We start from the raw sequence: 24415 nt of genomic DNA on the forward strand, positions 1-24415 counted from the left end.
GAAACTTGTGTAACAACTGAATAGGAACAAAGGACTATTCATCGAGTTAATTTGTGCATGCGTTATTACAGTACAATACTTTGCTCTGAAAAAGTGCCCATTTAACTATGGTATCCTTAAAATTAAGGAATTAAAAATCAATGACACATACTTAAAATTTCCCAATTTTCCGACGATACCTCTATAATCCTTGATGCCTCTGGAGCATCTCTCAATTAAACTTCCTAATTATGTCACACGTCGCACAATACTAAGGGTTAAATGTTAATTTTGACAAAACGAAAGTTGTCTGGATAAAGTAGAAGAATTAAAACAAGAAGGACATTTAAATGAAACTAACAATTATTTCCCCTCAAAAAGGGCGTAACAACTGCATAACTTTATTATGCTGACACAATAGTTAAAATAAAAGCCTCATTAAAATACTGTTCTAGAATGATTTAAATACCGATTGAAATAATTCAAGTTGTGTTAAATCATCTCTTTGTTTCCTTGCCAAATCAACCACATCATTTGTAAGCAGATATTAATGAACGGATTTTTTTTAAAATTTGTCTTGAATGGAAAACTAGGAATAAATAAAATTATTATAAGAACAGAATATAAAGAAGGAGGTTTAAAGAGGATTATTCGGCTTTCTTTTGTCAGTTCTCTGAAGTGCTCATGCGTCCGTAGAATTCTCAGAGGGAATGGAAAATTGACAAATAGTTTTAATACAATTATTGACTTTCAAAAATTATACAACTGCGGAACTGAAAACGTAAGTAACAATATAGAAAATGAATTTTGGAAAAAATGAACAGACGAATTAATCGTTAAATTTTAAGAAGAGAACCATTTAAATATCAGCTTTTGATTCATAATCCATTATTCTATAACACAGATATAAAAAATGATAACAAAAGTGTAGGTTTAAATCATGGTTTGAAAAAGGCATTCATTTTGATTCCAAACTTGTAACCATTTACAGCTTTACTTTGCAAAGTATATTAAGTCAATCCAAACTGGTTATTTTTGTGAGGAATTATTAACGCAGTTACCAGGTACATGAAGCCCAAAAGCTCTAATGACGCTTGCTTTATTAAGCCGTTTATTCCCACTAACCTACGGGCCATATCTTGTCAAACACAAAGGGTACAGAACCTTGGTATGATATAATAACTACAAGTGAGTCTTCGCCAGTGTGTATAGATAAAGATCTATTATTTTTAAGAATATTGAAACAAAAGAATGGCAACATATTTTTGTCTTACACGGGATACCAATTTACAGTGGTTTCAATTTCGAATCGTACATATAATCAAATGTACAAACGCCTTGATATGTAAAATGGGCTATTCCATTTCAGCCAACTGTTCCTATGTTAAATGAATGTGAAACTTTTCATCATATATTTTTAGATGAAAGCATGTCAATCAGTTAATAATACAGCACTGTGGTCTGATGCAAATACAAGAGGACTTCGAAACTTATAATTTGTTTCTATCAAAAGGTTAATTAATAATTTTAAAATGAAAATGAAACTAAAGTGGACCCACTCTTAAAGCAGCAAAAACGTACATGTTCTTGCATCGCTATGAACAAAATGAATTTAACTATTTTAATGATTTGCGTTGAAATACAGAATGGAAACTATTGTATAGTGTTTGAAATCGCATACTCAACGATACCAAATGATACTAATTTAAGCAAAACATATAAATTGTTAAGTTTCAATAGTTATGGTATTACTCCAGCTGATGATCTCTTGTTTACGTGTACGGAGAGTTTTAAACTGTTCATGTATTATTGTTATTTGTTAATAAGCAACAACAAACAGTATTACAAACCTTTCAGTTGACGACGAAGTCCGACTTTTTAAACAAACCTCAATACCGGTATTCTCCGTTAATAACATAGTATATAACATATACTGTGTATATGTACTTAACAAATAAAAACTGCACAAGAGGTCTAAAAAAGTGTTAAACGAATGTTATTAATACAAATATGAATACACATTAAGACTCAATTGATATAGGTCATTCATTTACTATCATAAAATATGAGCAACCAACGATGCTCAGTTCTGATCAACAAACTTTGCGATAAATACAATTTTCCTAAAATTTAAAATTATGCTCTTTGGAGAAGTCACAGAATTTCTTATGATCAGTAAATATTACCTGTTTTAATGGCTCCAACATAAGTATTTATCACGATTACTTAATCTTCTATTAATTGTTCCATTTTATTACACGTTCTAAATTATTTGAGGTTTGTAGCTTAACCAGGACATTGATTTCGTAAGGGACAGTTACAGTTATGCGAGGTGGTTGATGAAAAATCATCATTAAAGCAACGACACTTTTTAGTTGTTAGAAAACAAGTAACTTTGTGCAGGACCACACTCTTATGATATATTCCAAATATACAAGCTTGGTGGTTTGAGGGTTTGTTTTTAATATTATTTTAATTAATCAATATAATTCATTCCACATTTACAGCCCAAGGCAAGTCAAATTTTTACACCATGGGGATTTTTTGAAGAAACGAAGTAGAGAATCACTATATGACGTTTCTTTGCAAATATCAAACTTCCGGGCCTTGACGTTTCCGAGAAAGTTTTTTTAAGATAATGTTTGCCACTTTATTAATTGTGCTACCTTTTGGGTGGCCAGTGGGAATGATACGACCAATCTTGGCAGAGTACAACTATGCAATGAAAAAGACCCTTGGCAATTGCGGTTTCAAACATTTTGAAAGCTTTCATTTTAAAAATATATTTATACATGAATCGGAAGGGAGGAGTTGAGCGTGATTTAATAAAGCAATTGCATGATCATTACTGTGGTATTTCGTGGAATTATGCCGGTTTAGGAGAGATCGTTTGAATTAAATGTTATTGCACGAAGGAGAACTGCGGTCCCAAAGGCATAAACTGTTAAATATGACATTGACCTTTGAATAAGGGTTAATGTCTTGCAAACAATACGTGCCAGATGCCATATATTATATAATGTTTTCGAATTTTATTTTTTAAATTCCAATTAGACTCAAGTCTACAATTGTTTTCGTGGAATACTGATTATTGTGAACAATTCAGCAAAATCCAATCTAATGAAAAAGCGCAAGGCCATGAAGTAAGAGTGTTACCATATTGCTTATGATGTAGCCAAGCTAAACTCAGGACTGATCGGTCGACTGTCAATCCATAATAATATTGATTTTTCAATTGATCAGTTTAAGGACTTAACACGCGACAAAACGTATTAAGTTCGTATCTGCGACTATATAGATAATGTAATAGAAAACTTAAGATTTTGCAACAAACATAAGAGGTAGATACAAGAAATATATTTTAATCAATATAAACTAATAATTGTAAAAAAACGGTGTTTTAGAACTTTTCTTTTTTCGTCATTCGTGGTTGACGGTCCCTTTAAACTTAAAGAGTAAATTAGCTTAATATTTTGTATTTCTAAAGGGAGGAGACTAATAAAAACGTTAATCGTATGTATTAGATCGTGTAACCTCCCATCATATATGTATACAATAGAACAAATTATCAATTAATTAAATTAGTAATAAACATTAGTATTTAAGAATATATTGTTTTATTGTAAAGATATATTAAGAGATGAATCTGCAGGGTTATAATAAAACATTTAATAACTTTTGAGTTTTATCAGGAAATATTCAAATTGTAAGAGAGGTTCCTTGATGAGGAAATATTGAAAATAAAATGTTATAATAAAAATGTTAATAACTCGTATACAAGCTGTTTTTATTTTTTGAATGAGGAAAAGGAAATCCATTACATATTGTGTCCGATATATTTTAATTATATTGAGAAACATGTCATGCTTTAAAATTTTAAAGTCGTTAATCACCATAATAAAAACTGATACCGCATTAATTATATTTACAGCTAAATTACACTTACAATGAAGCGTTACAGGTTTTATAAATGAGCAATCTTAATCCACACGATGTGTAAACAAAATAGCTATGCATGCGTTATATTTTTGTATATTGATCAACGAGGTTGAAAGCCTAACGTAACTTCCGTTAACAAAATTATCTTTATAAACACTTACTTTCGCATTTATTCCATTGTTTGTTGTTGATTACGTTCAAAGTTACACTGAGGTCTGATAAAAACTTATGCATATTATACTCTTCCAATTAAAAAGCCCCACAATGAAGTAAATGTTTTAATTTTAAATTATGTCGGACATCCTGGTAAGTCACGTTCTAAAATAGGGACTTTTATTACATGACTCATTTTGGCAAGAGCCACCTATAAACGTTCATTTTTCAACGCAGTAGGATTGAGGAAATAACCTCAAAAGTATTGGTTGTGATTGCTAAATGGAAGAGAAAATGAATAACTAAGAAATAGATAAAAATAGATAATGTACAATGATTAAGTGGAATGTAACATGTAAGAAACAAACTGCTTTGTACTTTGCTTTTGTTGGCGGTGTCAACGAATCTACACAAAGTCATTCTTTATCGGAATTTTCCAAATTTCTGTAAGAAACAAATATAATTGCTGCAAACGGAAAGTACAGTTTGTCGGCAACTGTTACCAGTGCTATTATATGCATCTTCTTCACACGAATAAGGTACTTTACCCGTAGCCAGGGGGTGCATTGGGTGCGTTCGCACTCAATGTTTTTTGACGATTAAACAAAAATTGTTCTATAAGTTGCACCAAACTTAATTATTTGACTTTAAACGGTTATTTATCCTTTCCAGGAACCCAGTGAGTCATCGTCTGTAAGCGTTACAATAATGTTGTATTCAATATGCAACCGACAGGTCACCATATAATTAATTTCTCGATGAAGTCATTTCCAAGATTATATATGAATAAATAGATATGTGTTTTCTGTATAATGCAAAATTAAAAACATGGCACTCTTATCCGTATAAAATCGATACTTATTTATAGATATTTGATACTTAATGATTGTTTTGTAACGTTTGTTATTAATGTCTGTTAAAGCTATAACTTTAACAGGTATCATAACATAATGATGAAGCCTACGTATTGTGGGTTTAAATCCCAGTCTAATAACCTTTTTCGACAATTATCAAAATGGCTGGGGGAAAAACAATTTGATTAACTTGAATAAATAATATTTTAAAATAGAAAATACATTTTAGATGATTATTTACGGAATGTTATGCCAGCTTCCGAAAATGACTGAAATCAAAAGGAAACCCTGTCGAATATTGCCGAAGACTAATGAGTCACTGGTTAATAATTTTGTATTATACCACGATTTATACAGTGCCTCAGATAAGCTGCGTATCGGCGTTTTTCACCCTATTAAAATGTTTAAAAACGCAAAGAAATTCAATATAATGCGTATTGAAAACGCAATCAATTTGACTTTTACGCTTATTAAGATTTGATGCGTATGATACAAGTCTCGATCGAAAATTCTTTGCTAAATTTTGGTAACTTTTCATTGGAATAATTATCGTACCGCGGCGAAGATTTTATTCATTCGAAAGTTAGCAAGCGCCTGGATGACAGAGAAGCAGAGCAGTCGAAGTTATTTAAACACTACACGGACTTAATTTCATAGCAAATTAAGCGTCTGACTAAAATAGTTCCAACGTGAATGTATTTGTAAAGCGTCTGTACTTTCAGTTTCTATAATGGTGCGTAATAAAAATCTCTAAGCGAGGTCGAAAGACGTCCGCGATTGTTAGCTAAATATATATCGATCGCAAACTTTTTCCAACCAAGTACAAACAACCGAATCATTTGTGTTATCAATTTGTTAGAAACTGTGTATGCAGCAGTTGAAAGTAGCGAGTTGACATCCAAAGACATGACGGAAAGTCCGTGATTAGAAAAAAAATGTCAAAAGTGGAAAAAGTCATATTCCTGGCCTGGTTAGAAATTGTTGACATTAATGGGACAGAAAAAAAGTTGAAATGTGCATTCTGCAAATAGTCTGTTTAACAGCAGCAATGATTTAGATGTATAAATATTAATAACTTATTTCACCCTATTTAAAAATTGAAATCACCCTATTTTTCAAAATCAATAGGTGAAAACCCTATTACCCAAATAATTATCTGGGGCACTGGCAACAGATAAATCACACTATCATATGCGGCGCACACAGACTAGCGCCCTTAGGGCTTCTTCATGTACACTCGTCGTCTGGAAAAGATCGTTTGTAGGGTTATGTTGACCCAGAATCAGTTATAGGTGTTGAACCAATAGCTGTTTCAGAGAAACATCAATTGCTTAAACCCAACTCATAGAAGCCATGGACGGTCGCATAGCACTTATAAATAAATAACACGTATTAGTCACCACACATATGGAAGAATTAACGTATATGTGTTGTCAGAAACACAACTAGCATTAACCAAAGCAGTACATCCTCTTCTTAAACACAAACTGTTTCACAGGTCATTCAAAACTAAAAAAAACATACTGTTATGCCGTATAACAAGATAAAACAAAGGGTTATAAACGTTTCTGTATTTTTACTTTCAGTTTCATAATCAGTTTCATTATAACAAAAGCATATATCAAAATATCGTATACAATCAATAATAAAAATATTCGTACCTGCATCTCACTATTTTCAAACCCTAAGTGTTTATCAATAATCTGAAGTATGTTTAAAGTTATTTACTAAATTTTATCCGTATTCGTTTTAGCTGTATTCGAAAGTGAAAGTTCTTGGTTGTTGTTGTTTTTTTATCGAGTGCACCGGGATTGTCTCCCATATGGCCATCGCCCCCAGAAAGACGTGTTAGTTGGTTACGGGGGATAGTGCAAGATACAGGAGACACCCCGTTCCAGAGGTGACCCTGTGTCTTTTAGTGCCCGGTGTATAGCACCTAGTACACTGCACCTCGGTTTATCGTCTCATGCGAAAGACGAGTTAGAAGGTTAGGTGCAGCGGGGGATCGAACCAGCGATCTCTGGATTGTGAAGCCAGTGTGTTACCACTAGACCACGGGGCCCGTATTCACCAAACAATTCTTAGACTCAGGTCTAAGAATAAAGAAAATTCTTTAAATTGGAATATTCAAGAATTTCTTTAATTGTGAGTCAAACTCTGCAGTAAACATCTCTATCTATATTATTCTTCATATAGAACAATTTGTTAATGACATAATCACCAGTGGAGGCCTGTATGCATTCAAACACTGAACACATTTTTCTTGGTTCTAAGTCTATTCTTGATTCTTAAGTCTAAGAATCGGTTGGTGAATACGGGCCCGGATCCGCTACAGAGAGAAACTTCTTAACGTTTGACCCCGCTATTTATACTTAAACCGGGCCTGACGTCAATGACATGTGACGACATAAAAATAACTACCAATGAACGTCATACGAAATGGCGGACTTAATGAATGAATAAGATGCAAGCGCGAACAACAAAAATAAGTTACATCGTGGACAAATTCAGAAGTTTAACAATGGGTATGACTTTAAAGCGGGTATATACGATTTTGTCAAATATTTATGAATTTATATAAACTGTGTAAAAAACTTATTATATATATATTTCAATATAAATTAAAATAAAAGTTAAGAAGAACCTGTGTCGAAAAATGCGAAATAAGCCAGATATTTAATTCTGAAATTGAAAACGGCTGTACAGCCGAATTCGCCAGCATGTATACCATACATGTACGATGTGCATCTAAACTTACGAGGGGTGTTCAGAAGTTCGTGGATTTTCGCTATAACTTTCATTTGATAACATAAATGGACAAACAAATAGCATGTTAAGAATATTTCGTCCTTTCGAAATATACTCATGGAAATACATAAAACAATAAATATATATCAGAGATTTAAACATGTGCACAATGCGCACACCGACGCACGTGTAACGTTTCTGTTCAACGTCAATGACGTTATGAAGTTAACAACTGTAAAATCTTTTCCACATAATCACCTCCAACGCGAATGCAATTTATGTGTCGGGAAATCCACTTGTCAAAAGTGTCTCTATACCAGTCAGCGTCAAAAGACGACACGATTCGCTTTGCTGCAACTGTAAGTTCCTGTTTACTTGCAAAGCGAATACCGCGCAACTGTGATTTAACTTCCGGGAAGACGCGGAAGTCCATAGGGGCCAAATCCGGGCTGTAAGGAGGACTTAGGCGCTTTAACGTGAAATTTGCCGTAAATTCTGTTTATCAACGACATTTAAACCAATTTAAATTCGCGTAACGCTCATACTTATAATAAAATACACGCGTGCGCCGCATGTCGTTACTGAGGTCTCTATGGCAACACGTTTCAAACGCGCTTTATGGAATTCATGCATTTTTAGCTTATATATAAAGTCCATGATAATTGGTTTGTATAATATGTAAATTTCATTGACTTTTACCAGCAAACTAATAAGTTATAGCGAAAATCCACGAACTTCTGGAACACCCCTCGTAGTTTAACGGTTTATAATACAAAGACGAATGCTTCGGTTTTTGTAGGAAAATATGTACGTCACTATCGGCTCGGGGCGCTAATTTGTCTTTGCTGCATTTTATGAAATTCGGCTTTAATGTATAATTTTTCTTGCCTATTTTGTGTTATTGTAACATATTTTATCAATATATTACAATTAAACACATATAAAAAATCGTATATACCCGCTTTAAATCAATTAATAAGATATTTATCTTTAATGTTTCAGATAAATTCTTACTATGATTATGATATTAAATCGGAAACGAACCTTATTTAAATTACGCAATACAATTAAGACTGGGTGGAGTAACGGCCTAGCAATATTCACAGCAACTTACTTAACCAGTACGAAAAATTGGTCTCACCTTCTTCGTCAGGATACAACGGAGCTTCATTCAATATTACAGAAACTAGCCCGTTAAGCTCAAACAAATTTTGTATAGAGAAACATATAGAGAAAAATGGGCATAAAGTCCAGAGATTTTTGTTGAGTCAATAAACCCGTAATGTTAAGTAACACAAATAATATTATTCGTATATTGACTTTGTTCTACATTCCCAGATGTGGGGAGACATTATATACAATGACCCTTTTCGATGTCATACGTCGATTGTGCATTACGCACTATCGGTCAAAGGAAATATGCAATAAAGCTTGAGTGACCAAAGCTTCCATTTTAATCCCATAAGCAAACAAAACACATATTGCGGCGTTGCCCCCTAAATTGAGGTATATACGCGTTGTGGTGTGGGCATGCCCGGATCTAAAACGGCATATTACGAATTGCGTTCCGTATATTAGAGAACATGTACGGCAAGGTTATGTTACCAAAAAAGCCGACGACATTCATTGTGGTGCCAACTTAATAAGTGACCTTTAAGTGAAGTGGAAATTTGTATTTTCAGCTTTGAAGATAAATTATATGTGTCGCTTAAAAAGACTTAATTGGCATAAAACCGACAATCATCCTTGTGTAGGCATGCCCAACATGTCATCTATCTGCAAGCAACATCACTTAGCTACAATGCCATCGTTTCCTGCATCCGATACTGTCCATGATCTTCGTTCCGTTATATGAGCATATAACGTTTAGAGCAGAGTACACCGACATAGTTCCGAATGCATCAGTCCATGAGACAATTAACTGAATATAGTAGGCATTCAAAAGAACAAAAGTCATTTGGGGTGGGTCCAAGTCATTTTAACATGTTTTCAGTTGTTATGCTGAATTGTTTACTTTATAGATGTTGTTTGTTCGCGTTTTTAATGGATTTACAATAACCACACGTATTTGGAATCATAGTATATTGGCCCTCAATTTAACTAGTGTAAACCAAGCGAGTACTTCGTTTATAACAAACCCCATATTTTGAATATTTAAAGTAAACAATTGAACGTATTAAATACTATTGACTGTTTCTAGTAAATTTGTTCACCATCGCTTTCATGAATGGCGTATGATAGAGGGGTTTGGTATATTCAAAGACCTATAAAATTCTATTGGTCTTTGGTATATTGGAAATAATGACCAATCCATAAGAGTCAACAAGTCATTAGATGGTCAAATAGACCATCATTAGATGGTTAAATAGATGCTTCAGAGTTGAGAAAATATATAATTCGTTATCATATATGGTGCAATTGTTTTCCGTAAAATGCTTGGAACAAACAAGCACAATTTAACAGGGGTTTCAGTCCGAACAGGATAGTATACGCGTTTTTCTCATGTCATTGCGTTTGTGTATGTTTTACGGCCGTATGATATGCCAATTTAACTTCTGAATACTCAATTTCGTTTACGGAAATGATTGCTTTATTTTACAGCGTTAAATACATCACGTCCAGATCTGTTTTCCATGATTCACTTAGGCTAAGAAAGCAATTTCCTACTAAACAACAATCATATATAAAAACAATATTGTTATAAATTTTCCATTCATTCAACATCATTCGTTCCGTACATTTCAACAGGCTCACGAGCCAGTCAGACATCTTAAGTATTATCAACGCAAACATTAATTGCAATATCCTTAATGGTTATCGTAGGAGGGTATTATAGCGAATTTAAATAATTTAATTTTAAACTACTATACATTTAATGGAATGAATACTAATTTCTAATTATGTCTATAACGACATTAAACTTACGCCCTTGTCTAGACTTTCTGTTGGACACGAGCATGAAGAGGAAGACATCCATTTCAGACAGTGACAATTAAGCTCTGCTCTTGACCGAGATGCTTAGGATATTCCTTAAATCAAAAAGAAAGATTTTGTTAAACTGGCACGATTAAATGACAATTTAACGTTCTAGCGAATTGAGAAACATATGAAATTAACACACATCATAAACAGCTGCGCAATACAATATTTTTTTCAAAAACCAATATGTATGGCTATGTGGATTCTCAGTCCTACTTAAATATATAAACAAGCGAATTCGTTGAATTGATACCCCCCCCCCCCAATAAATTTTGTTTTGGATGGGTGTAGAACTAAAAGTAACGGTATACATGAAGGGTTGTGCTTCTTGTCAATTTTTTTTTAACTCATTTGTACCTGTGATGGGTTTGAAGACAATAAATTGCACATAGTATATTTTTCATTAATCAATTAACATCGAAAGTATCATGAAAAAAGGAGAAATTGCTTGTTATGAGTATTTTCTTAAATTGAAATCTTACATACTGAGTTATTGCCCCGAAAAGTTACATCTTACAAAAATAACAATGGACAATAATGCAAAACTAAGACAGAGGAGGGTTCTTGAGCGTTTAATATTTATTTAGGTGAATTAAAAAGGCTTGCCTTTTCCACGAAAACATTCAATCTTAATATACACTAAATTTTCAGAGTGCTGCAGAGTGAACACAACATCCGTCATGGCACACGTGGAAATAACAATAATAAGTTTTTAAGGTTAATCATCCATCATTGAGTACGACCTTACATAAAGCATTTGTGTAACATTGACCCTTGATGTGAATCGTATTACCTTACATGAAGTATATTGGGTGACGTAGACTTTAACCCTAGACATGAACCTTGACCTTAACCCTAGACATGAATCTTACATATGACGCACAGTAAGGAAGAAGATGAAGAAGAATTGTGGAAGGTTATTACAGAATCGACTGATGCATAGTAAAATAATGACTAAATAATAAATAGTTCTACAAATGTGTGACCTTTGATGTGTGACCTAGACGTTGGTAAAAAAACACATAGGTCTTGCACTGCCTGATAACTGAGAACAATTACATCAGGACATTTTGAGAATCCATTTTAATATGGTAGAATTCTTACCAAATAAGGCTTATTTAATCAAAACGAGTGATTTTGGTCTGTGTGTGTGACTTTAACCATGACCCTAGCAACATGGATCTTATATTTGACACTCAGCTAGATAATGGAGAACAATTGTGGACAGTAATTACAGAATCCCTTGATGCATAGTAAAGGGATGACTAATATCTATCGTAATAACAAAGAATACGTATACAAATGGACACTCGCCAACGCGATAAACTGGTTTCGATATTATTTTTTTTTAAAGCGTGAACGAAGTTATCTTAATAATGTGACATTGAATACATCAATATTTATCACACTATTCATTTGATTACGTTTTTCTTAAGAGTATATGACAAAATGAACTTGTAACTTAATAAAACAGGTATATTCATAGTTGCTCGCCAACATAACAACTGACTTGTTTTCATTAAAATATCACCGAATTGAAAACTTACTGCCGAAAACTCGAATGTATATTCGAATCAATACAATAACAATAGAAACAGGAAATCACTACATTGACTGAAATCAAATTATATGTACATAAAACATGTTATTATGTATTTATTGGCAAGCTATATCATTATCATCATCATCATCATCATCATCATCATCATCATCATCATCATCATCATCATCATCATCATCATCATCATCATCATCATCATCATCATCATCGTCATCATCTCATCATCATCATCATCATCATCCTTATAATAATAATAACCATCAGCAGCAGCAGCATCAACACTATGATTGAATCTCGTCAATCGTTCAACTTAAAAAAGAAGAAACTTCAACCTGTATTAACAGTTGCAGTAATGCCAAACTACAAGTTAAACAGCCATATTATCATATTCGAACAACATGTAATAACCATAGTTAATGAACATTTAACTCGTAATGCGAATTCTAAAGCGTGAACAAGCTATTTCTTTTATTTCACAAAGTGACATAGCTTTTGACCTCACGTGATTTGCAAACGCTTCTCAGATATGATGAGAACATGTTTGATACCAAGATTAATGAGGGGACGATGAATGTGGCCTAAAGAGTGTTCACTTGTTTACAAATAACCGTATTTTTGAAAAATCTAAATAAAAAAACAATGTAATAACAAATCTATACAATGATTTGAACAATCTGAGCTAATTACAAATGCAAGAAAAACAGTAGAGTGGATCGAGGGACCTCGGGAAGAAAAAGTGTTTGCTTTAAAACTTCGCACGTATTTTCTAAAAGAGCAAGGCAAAGTGTGATAAACACATTATTGTTTTACCAATTTCGGACAATGATTATCCATTAATTAGCAAATAGCGTTTTTTACAATTGATTTAGTTAGGACTGGTTTTCGATTGTTTAAACATAATTCATACACTATTTTTTGAATCTATGCTAAAACTGTGAACAAGTCATTTAAGAATGAGGCCGCACGGAGGACAACGCACGACGAAAGACGATAAAACGACGATGAAAAAATTCTCAAAAGGGGCATTTTGAACACATAGCCATACAAATGTAATTTAATGTTTGCATTATAATAATTACACAGAAGTAATAAATGCAGTTCTTCAATTTAAATGATGAAATGCACAATATTCAAACGTGTTTTGTTTCAAATTAATGTGTTGTTGAACTTCAAAATCTTTTTATGAATTATATACATGAACATGTCGTACAAAAGTTTTCGATAACTAGCTCGCAATGCCACGACCCTGGAAAAAACACGTTGATCCCACTTCATAAATTGGGCACTGAGTTTGATACACCACTTTCATTAAAAACCGCGTAGTTCCGCTCATTACCTTCTTACAATAAATATAGACTTCTTCAAATGCGATAATGCACGTTCGGGCAAGTTAAAAATCAAAACTATATGTTTAGGCTTCAAGTGAACACATCACTAGCTCAAATAATGACTTCAATAACTATATATTGGGGTAAATGTGCTAAGGAAAGCAAAAATTGTAGAATGCTGATTATCAGACGAAATAAGCTCATCGATATGCATTCTTGGGTCATTTGCACTATACAAGTTTTGCTAAATTATCTTTTGAACTTAGAAAATTCTATTTTTTCAATGCACCTTCTAAAACTATCGTGTTAAATAGGAACAAGAAAACTTGAAACATAAATCATCTCAAGATACAATGCACGAAGGTATATCATACAGTTTGTAATATTTGTAAATGTAAAATGCAAAAAAGTAGAAAATTACGCCAATTGTTTTATCATGTTCTATTTTAAATCTTAAATTAATTAGAATAAAAGTTTATGTTTGTTGTATAATGTTTTACGTATATTAAAGTGTCGTTATTTGCAAAAATGAACACTTTAACAACTTGTACTTATTTTTGTGCATATCTCACTTAATCGGGATAATTAAACGTGTTACTTTTAAAAATACCTTTTTGTTTGCGTTTAAAGCTTACATGTATTTCTATCTTTATTTCTGTCTCATCACTGTACAAGTATATACAACAATAAAAGTATTCATATCAATTACAGTGCCAATCATATAATGGATTTATAAGAGACATAACAGTAGTCAAGAACACAATTACTATGCATCAGTTAAAAGTTAACCAAATATGTTAAAATTATAAAACATGGATTATAAAACAATAAAACAATATTGCATAAGTGGAATATTGAGACCTTTGATAGTTTCAATATAAAAATAATCTCATGAAACCTGTGTGTAGAATTTAAAAGTATTAGTTAGGATATTTACTTCCAGAGTGTCATGTTGGAATAATTTAGAGCAACAATCAAAGGTCCTATTCCCTTATTGTACAAAAATGTAGTTTGTTTATGTTATCTACAAATAATTGATAAAATCTAAAAACTAAAATGCCATATAGAATGTGTAACCTATCTATACAAATAAGCATTTCTGGTCATTAAAATATTGTAGCAGGCTTTGGCAGTATCTCTTATCAATAATTTGTTGGAGAATAAAACTACCATCTTTTCTATATCTGACATAGAGTTAAAATCAGTAATGGTATGACATTTTTCAAAAAGAGAGGTCCTGATATCAGAATAAAGTGGACAGTATAGCATAACATGAGTTTCTGATTCAACACAAGTTGTACAATTAGGGCAGAATCTATTTTCAACAGGCACATTAGCATAACGCCCAATTTCCAACATAATTGGGGCTACCCCACATCTAAATTTAGCAAAAGCAGAACGATGTCTATATGGTAATATCATCTTACAATACTCTTCTGTACAATATTCATTCTTGAATTGACAATAGGTTCTTAGCTTGTTTCTGCCATTCCCTCTTATTGCATTTGGTTGTAATACAGTATCTTTCCAATCACTTTTAAACTTACAGAACATAGCACTATCAACCTTGTCACTAAAAGTTTGTTTAGACACAGTAGCTGGATAAATACAGAATTCTTCAAGATTCAAATCTTTAAACATCATTTTCACACTGAACACCCAGTTCTTACACTTAACTCCAGCAGTATTAACAGTCCACTGAAAAACCTTCCTATTGACCCGGTTCATATTCATACTACCAAATCTATGCCACAAATTACAAACATGTTTGTACTGTTTAACTAGAGGTGGTTGCCATCCCATATCACCGGCTAATGCAGCTGATGGAGTATATTTACCAACACCCATAAAGAAGCGTAGGGCCCTATTTTCAACAGCATTTATACATGCATATGTCCGTATGCCCCATATAGCTGATGCATATGAGATAACTGGCCACACTGTAGAATTGTACATCTTGCTATAAACTGCAAATGACATACCACCCATACTTTTATATCTAGCAATAAGTAAGCCAAGTGCTCTACTAGCACTCTGTGCAACAGATTTGGCAGAAATACTAAAGTCCAAATGTTCTGATAGTAATAAACCTAAATAGGAGTATTTGTCAACATAAGTTAATCCATGAACACCACATTTGAAGTTGAATTCAGATCTGGGCACAGAGTTTGGCCTGAAATGCACAATGTTACTTTTATTTGCATTGACCACCATACTATTCGAGGTACACCATTGGCTTAATACATCTAACATGCATTGCAAATCTTGCTCGTTTTCCGCAATCAACACAAGGTCATCTGCATAGCACAATATACAAACTAGCTCGTCTTCAATCAAAACACCTTTACCAACCGCCTTAATCTGCACAGATAAGTCATTAAGGAAGAGATTAAACAGCAACGGTGACAACGAACAACCTTGCCGTAAACCAGTGGTAACTGCAAACCAATCAGTATAATGGCTATTTATACGAACACAAGAGGAGACCGACGCATACAAGGATTTGATTGCATCTAACATTTTTGTTGGGACACCTATACTATTCAGCCTCTGCCAGAGTAAATTCCGCTCAATACCGTCGTACGCACGTCTAAAATCAATAAATGAACAAAACGTAGATTTATGTAACTTCTTGCGAACATCTATAATATTGGTCAGTGCAGAGATATGATCTAAAGTGCTGCGCTTTTTGCGAAAGCCGTTCTGTTCATCCTCTATTTTATCATTAAGTTCTGACCAGCTTGACAGCCTATGGTTCAAAATACTTGCATACAATTTATACATAGTACAAGCCAAACTAATACCACGATATTGTAAAGGATCTCTCTTATCAGCAGTGCTCGACTTAGGGATAGGGTTTATGATATTCTTACCCCACATTGATGGGACCATACCAGTTTCATAACATACACAGAATAAAGAATGCAAAAAGGAGACAGACATGTCATTCTTAAGAACTTCATTAGGAATTTGGTCAATGCCCGTCGCTTTATTCAACTTGGCTCGGTCAATAGCTGCTTTCACCTCAAAAACTGAAAAAGGTCTATCCAACTCCTCATGGTACACATTATCAAAACTACTTGTATGCTGGCCGACATTTGAATTAACAGATTGATTCAAAAGATTTGCAAAGTCATTCTTCCATCTCAACAACACATCCTCCAATTTTGAAGAAACTGTCCCATTGTCTAACACAACTTCAAGAGGAATACCCTTCTTACGTTCCTGGCCAACACCACAAGTTCCAATAGTCTTCCAAAACTCTACATCATTATCAGAAGCTAAGTTAGATAATCTAGACTGTGTAGAAAACCAGTAATGTCTTTTGGCCTTTTGTACCGCTCTATCAAAAAACCTCCTAGACCTTATATAGTCAGTCTTAAGCTGAACTTTTAAATGCTTATTGTTACATCTTAACCATAACTTCTCTTTTTTGCACATATCTGACCATAGACTACTTAATTCATTACTCCACCATGGCTTACCAGACCTGCGCTTTCTTCTACAGGAATCATGAATAATCGTTTTGAACGGAAGTTTATCATACATTTCATCCCGTACAATACCACACCAATCTCCAAATGCCTGATCTATGTCTGATTGTGTTCTGTAACCCTGTTCAAGGTTAGAAATACAGTCGTTAATCTGACCTACCAAAACTTGGTTTAGCAGAAAATCATTAGGAATTCTGGAGCAATCAAATTTATCTGTACTTTGTACTGACCCAGTCTTATCTGTAGCAAATTCCAAGTCAGTGGATTCAATTTCCATAACCCATGTGAGAATAGAGTGGTCAGGGACACATGTTGGAGCAATACTATCCTGCAATTCAATACTGTTCATAACATCAACAACTGTATGCACATAGAACTGACTATATAATGACAAGTATTCATAAGGTACTATGCAATAATCTACAACTGATTGACCCTTTACAGAAATTGACGTGTAATCATTATGGACTGTATTACGTCCATTTAACATGCAAAAATTGCAGTTAATTAAAAAATCAATAAAAAGATCTCCATATTTGTTTGTTTTAAAGTCTATCACATCTCTCTCAATAATATTATCAACACCTGCTATGAAGTCCTCCAAATCGCCACAACGACTATTAAAGTCTCCACAAATAAAAGGCAGACCTAGGTTTTGATGTTCATATAAGTTTACAAGTATTGTGTCAAAAAAGGCAGTTGCATCTACATGCCTAGCAGAGTTTTCTGGAGGAAGATAACAAACACATGGTAAAAAGCAAAAGTTATCATTTTTGTGTACAAATTTCAGCCATAATATACCATCTGTGGAGTCATTTAAAATAGATACATCAAAAACATCTAGAACACTGTTACGGACCAAAAACCCAACTCCACCAGAACCAGTTCTTGCATTCACATGAATATTTTTACGATTATTACCAAACCATGTATAATCAGAAACATCAATACTATTAAAGTTCTTTAAATGAGACTCAGCAATCCCAATTAAATCAAGGTTCAAATGCTTAATAAATTGTTCACGTAAAATAAAATTGTCACTAGAGCTCGAACTGCTCCAACCATGAACATTCCAAAAGCCTGTTTTTAACTAATAATTGTTTCCTCCTCGTCTTCCTCTGTTCTGCTGTGCTCTTTGCCATCCACGATCACTGTTGGTACCACGCCCAGAAGACCCACCGCGTCGAGGAGCACCACGAGGACCATTCCACCCAGTGTTGCGCTGTGAGCCATCACCCTGTGAATGACTAGTTCCTTGGTTCTGCCTGTCATCACTCGACATTGGCCTGTTTCGCACCACACGATTCCCTCGAACACTCACCCCCTCGGCATTCATTGCGTCAACTAAGGTTCTAAAGTTACTCATCATCAAACGCTCTTCTCACGATTGATCGCACTGGATGTAAACATCAGAATAAGTTCTGCTTTCGTTCAGCTTTGACTTGTTTTTCAACACTTTCTGCCTATCTTCTTGTGACTGCATGGTAGCAATAACAACACCCGGCTTGGAACTGTTAGCACTTGTCTTTCTCTGTGTGTTGCATACTTGCACATCACATTTCATTACGTCTTTGAACATAGAATTCACTTTACTGTTCAGATTTTCTCCCTCATGATAGGGAAGGCCACGAATTGCCAAATTCTTTGAGATATCTTGACCACCACTGGGTCCGCCAGCTGCAGCCGTGACTGAGGAACACTTTTCACTGACTTCTTGTAACTCTTCAGTAATTTTCTCCTTAAATGAGTCAAGTTGCTCTTGCACATTCGTCTTAATACGACCCAGCTCAATGTTAACTCTCTTGTCCAACAGTTGTGCAAATTTATGGGTCAACTTTTGCTCTATGGAACTTTCAAGTTGATCAATACGATTGTTTATCGAGACATTCATGGCACATATGTCAGTAGAGAGCTTTGATAATAGGGCCTTGAGATCAGAGTTAACTGGATGAAGTTCATTGGACACCGGCTCAGACAGGGAGCTCATTTTATCGCTAGAAGAACTTTCACAAGCAACATCCTCCTTTACCTTCTTCGCGGATCCATGAACTGGGGACGAGTGGTTTCGCTTCCTGTTCTGTTTGACAGGTGTGAACTCTGCTACTTGTGTGATGGACGGGCCCATGGTCGACTCGACATACTCATGTGACTCTTTAGTGTCTAAAGATGCCATACTGAAACAACTTCAGGTTTACACAGGTTGCTTATGGGCTATCGAACACTATAATGACAGCAGTTAAAACGGATACAGTGTGTAGAAGATAATAATCGACAATATCTGAGCCACGAAAACTGATGACACTTTCGGATTACCCGGTGCTCAGGTACAAAGTTCCCGTCCAAATGGTCCGCTTCTAGCAAACTGATTATATTTCTTCAATTACACAAACTACCATGCACAAATACCACTTTTTCCTTGATGCACAATGTCACATACCACTTACTGCCTATAATAAACTACTATATAACTTGTTAATCTGTAAGTTTTTCTTAAAATTTTCAATATTTTTCCCCGTCTTCAAAAAGCGCGTGCAGCTTCTAGGTTACAATCCACGCTTAATGTACATATAAATACTTTTTATTCAAATACGATAGGTATGCACTCTTTTTTTTGGTACGAACCACTCTTAATGTGTTTGTACACGAGTTTCAGAAAAGCGCAAATATTGTGTTCGTGAGTGTTTTTGTTAAAATGAACTTGGTAACATTTTATTTAAATCATTTAAAACAGAACAGAACAGAAAATTTTATTTAAGACCTGTACAAGTGCATCGTCTTTGATACATATACATGTATAATTCATAAAACAACATGACAGAGCATTAAATGAAAGAGTTATACGAACGTATTAGTTAAACAATACATAATCGGGAAGTTATTCGGAGATGAACTGTGTTGCAGTTATTAACAAAATTTAGTACATTTCTGTAGATTAGAGCGTCCTTAACAAACTTACAAAGATTACTTATATCGGTCTTATGACATGAGGTCAAACGTTGTGTAAATTTAAATACAGATGGTTTAACATAGTTATATTGTTTAATATACTGCTTTCTAATTACAGTATAACAATTGCATATAATGACAAAATGGTACTCGTCCTCGATATCTCTAGAATTGCAAAAGGTACACTATCTTTCCTCTATGGGAATTCGTTTATAACGGCCTATTTGTATATGTAGAGAAAGTTCGTTTAATCTAAGCTTGCTCATAAACGAACGATTTCTTTTGGACAAAATATGTGGATAGTGTTCATAGTAATGTTATTGCTTACAATACTTGTATAGATTGAACATAGAGCTATTTTCTATTTTAGACATAATTTCTTGCTTAATAGTGTCTATAATACGAGTTTTAAATTCATTTTAAAATGTATCCTGATCGATAACGTAAGGGTTGTCAAATATATATGCAAACCCATATTCGGTAAACAATGTTCTGATATTTGCAGCCCAATTCGAATGACCGTTATAACTATCTGCAACATATTGTGAATAAATAGTTTTAATAATTATATTGTTTTAGGTTACAATTTTCAACCAGTATTTAATTAACTAAAATACCTATTTATAAACAACGGATATCGTCCTGATTCGCTATATGTGACTGCATTACAGGTATTTATGTTAACATTCAATAACCGCTTACAGAACTTGAGATGCACTCTTTCCAGTTCCCTTGACTTAGTATATTCCCAAACCTCACATGAATAATTCAAAATAGGACTCACAAAGGCATCAAATAACTGACACATTGTTTAAGGTCTTAAGTCAAATTCCTTTCACTTACACAAAAGAACATTCATAGCTGTCAACGCTTTTTAAACTAGATGCTCTTGAATTAAGATAAATTTACCAGTGTAATTAAAGACTGTTCCTATGTAGTTAAAATCATTTACAACTTCTATGTTTTCCCCATTGTACGTCCAGCTTTCATTTTGTAATAAGCCTTCCCGTTTACGAAAAACAATATTTTTTGTCTTTGAAGTATTTACACTTTGACGCGTGTATGGTTTGAGATTAATGCTGGGCTATGTGTAAGATTCGACCAGCTCTCAAATCAGTTTCAAAAGCAAATATTGACGGTTCTATGGCAGTGATCACAGTTTGATTGATTTTAAGTTCATGTTTTCTGTTCTGTTACATAAGTAGTAGGAAAGAACAATAATGACCTCCGATAACGTTTTCAGAATTTCATGGTATGCATGATTATTTTCGATATGACTTTTTTCGAAAATACAACAGCGAAAATAAAAGTATCTTGCATACGAGTCTAATTTTGGATACATAGTCAATTTAGCATTCGGACTCGGTTTTACAATGGATTTGTTTTCCTGAAAATGTGGCCGCTACGAATGGAAATCTAACTGCACGAAGTCAAATTTATCACTCTTAAATAATCTCTAACGAGGAGTTGACGCGCGACTGTGACTAGGGAGCAAATTAGAATGGCGGAAAACGATAAAACGACACGATTTCCTAAGTCAACGGAACAAAAAAGACATTACTGTTGTATATCTAGCAATTACCGAGGAACAATATGCATGTAGATCTTTTTATGACTATTTTATTATTATTTATGAACATAGGACCCATACTGTTGTTTTTTTCCCCTATAAAAAGCGCAGCGCGGACGACGTGTCTTTACTTTATGCATTATTTGTATGTAACAAGAAATAACATCAGGTCGACACGCTTACATTTAGTGTTTTTGTGATTTAAGAAGAAGTAATCAACGCCATATGACCACACAGAACACTTTCGTTAATCAACAAAATAAACAGATAATGTTGTATTTCAATGCCCAGAAAGGCTATTACCCTTCCTGAAAGCGTTCATTTCGATTAAATCCGAATTGGGCACTCACTGCAATAGGCTACAACTATTCCGAAAATAAGCAATGTTACGTTCGTCATGTTTACAGTTAGTTTATCATCATAAAACAAAAACGTACGACAGACACACAGCACATAAAATGAAGTGAAGTACGGAGTGACGACAACACGTTAACGTTACACTGCTCAAAAACGTAACGTCACCATCTTAGGACACGTTGATCTTAAACAATTATCTGGTAGTGAACGCTTGTATAAAGCACTTATTTTGATAACTGTTAATCAAAGTGTTAACACAAATGTAATTAGATTGAATGATTATCTTTTTAAATAAAAACGTGTTAAGACATTTGTTTTAACAGAAAAGGTTATGCATGAGTGCAATTTCCGGTAACATTTGTAGTCGGTCTTTTCTTTGCCGAAAAGTATATTTGACGATAGTGCCAAAGGCATAATCATGCGCTCTAAGCCATCAATCGAACGTAGAAAGAAGTCCATCAAATTGTGGTTTGGAAAATGTCACTGCTTTCAAGACAAATGATTTAAAGGGACGTTCATATGCGTCTAGTTGATTATATGGGATTGCACTTGGAACATAAAAATATGTATTACCGTAAATATGTTGATTGCTTAACATAAAATAATTAACTTTCGTTTGGTGCCAATTGGCTTGCCATCATAAGTCCTCTGATCATTTAGCACAAGGTAATTATATAAATCATTGTCTGAAAAATAGGGAATGAGATTAACATCACTGCACTTTAATGGGTCTACAAACTGCTTATCGCTCGTTCTGTTGCGAAGTTTTCATCCTGCAAACGCAGAACTTCCAACGGTTGCTTCCCGATTTCAAAGTAACCATTTACCCTTTCAGAATCAGTTCTTTTTTCGATCAAGATACAGGCAACCCGTGCTGGCGTTACTATTGTCGTAACTTAGTACAATTAGCTTTGTTTTCATCGAAATCCTAATCAGTGAAAACTGTTGTCAATCGCTTTCAATTAAGACGCCGTCTTTAATAAGTTTGCTCACCGGAAGTAGACAAAACGGTAACGTCAACTCTTTTGTATCATTTTTAAGGGAGAGCAATCATGTTATCGAAAGGGACTATTACCTACCCTTCTATTATATTCGCCACATAAAGTTACGCATTCGAGCGAAGTAAATACACATACATCATCTCCAATTTTATCAAACAAATCAATATGAACACAATTATTGGCCGCGTTTCCTCATCCTAAATATATGCCCCATATTAATTAACATCTTAAACAGTATTAAAAAAGGGGCTCTAATGAAATCAAAATAAAAGTGCCGTGGTTATTTTTAAATTTTAATTTGCCGTCTTTCAAATAATCTTTATACAACATAATAATACCTCCATTATTCCTTCTGGCTTTACGGTTTCGACATTTTCTAAATAGTTGTGTGTTGTGTAACCATTTAAAGAAGAATTACACATATATTTTTGTTTCAATTTAAATAAATCAAATATCAGAATTCTCACCTTTTTCATTGGAAGTTGAACTACATGTAATTTTTGTATGAACATATGTTTTGTTAAAATCAATAAATCAGCAGCTGATTACAGAGCAGCAAATCAACGGGTCTGGATAGAATTAATATCTTTCATATTGCATAAACTATACAAACTCCTTAAACTTGATGAGTACATTTTAAAAAAAGCCGCGTGTATGTTGGTTTGTGCGGCCGAGCTTGTTTGGATTGTTATTGTGTTATTTTTTAAATGCAAATTAAAACAATGTTTCACCAATATTACCTATTATAATGCGATGTATCGCGTGTTACACCCGTCTCCCAACCACAAAGGTAAAGGTCACACACTTCGGGTTATATGTTCATTTTAAACATATACAATTTGTGCCGAATATAACTTCAACATTTATCAGCAACTTAAGAAAATGACGTGTCTCGTGTAATAACCTGTCTCTATATCAATGTCACATTTAAAGGGACCTTTTCACAGATTTTGGCATGTAGTGAAGTTTGTCATTATATTCTTTATATTGATAAATGTAAACATTGGATCTAAATAGCTCCAGTAAAAATAATAACTCTCAACTAGGCTCGAACCACTGACCCCTGGAGTAAAATTCTATGGACAACAACAGAACTCTCCAAATTATTCAATCGTTTCGCGTTGCAACGCTTTATAATTTTTAGTTTTTGAATCCGTCAAAAGATGCATATAATGAATATTTTCGAGCATGGTAAATGTTAAGTATTACTGTTTCTTCTTAAGAAAATGGCGTGTCTTGTGTAATAACCTGTCTCCATATCAATGTCACATTTAAAGGGACCTTTTCACAGATTTTGGCATGTAGTGAAGTTTGTCATTAAATTCTTTATATTGATAAATGTAAACATTGGATCTAAATAGCTCCAGTAAAAATAATAACTCTCAACTGGGCTCGAACCACTGACCCCTGGAGTAAAAGTCTATGGACAACAACAGAACTCTCCAAATTATTTAATCGTTTCGCGTTGCAACGCTTTATAATTTTTAGTTTTTGAAACCGTCAAAA

At 33.8% G+C, this 24415-nt stretch overlaps 1 protein-coding gene across 5 annotated transcripts in view; it reads right to left on the reverse strand.

Moving 5' to 3' along the window:
• The window catches only part of LOC127834014 (TNF receptor-associated factor 3-like), an 89126-nt gene that overhangs the window by 61629 nt on the left and 3082 nt on the right, over window positions 1–24415 (reverse strand). For 3 of the 5 annotated variants that reach the window (XR_008027763.1, XR_008027762.1, XM_052359569.1), the window contains exons 1-2: window positions 23650–23816; window positions 10599–10702 (exon numbers count right to left, since the gene is read on the reverse strand). The gene's annotated coding sequence lies outside the window, so the exon portion shown is untranslated. Of the gene's footprint in view, window positions 1–10598; window positions 10703–23649; window positions 23817–24415 lie in introns of those variants that run through there. The other 2 variants (XM_052359571.1, XM_052359570.1) reach the window with 1 other exon arrangement.

Source organism: Dreissena polymorpha, chromosome 6 (assembly GCF_020536995.1).
Source record: "Dreissena polymorpha isolate Duluth1 chromosome 6, UMN_Dpol_1.0, whole genome shotgun sequence".
NCBI lineage: Eukaryota > Metazoa > Mollusca > Bivalvia > Myida > Dreissenidae > Dreissena > Dreissena polymorpha.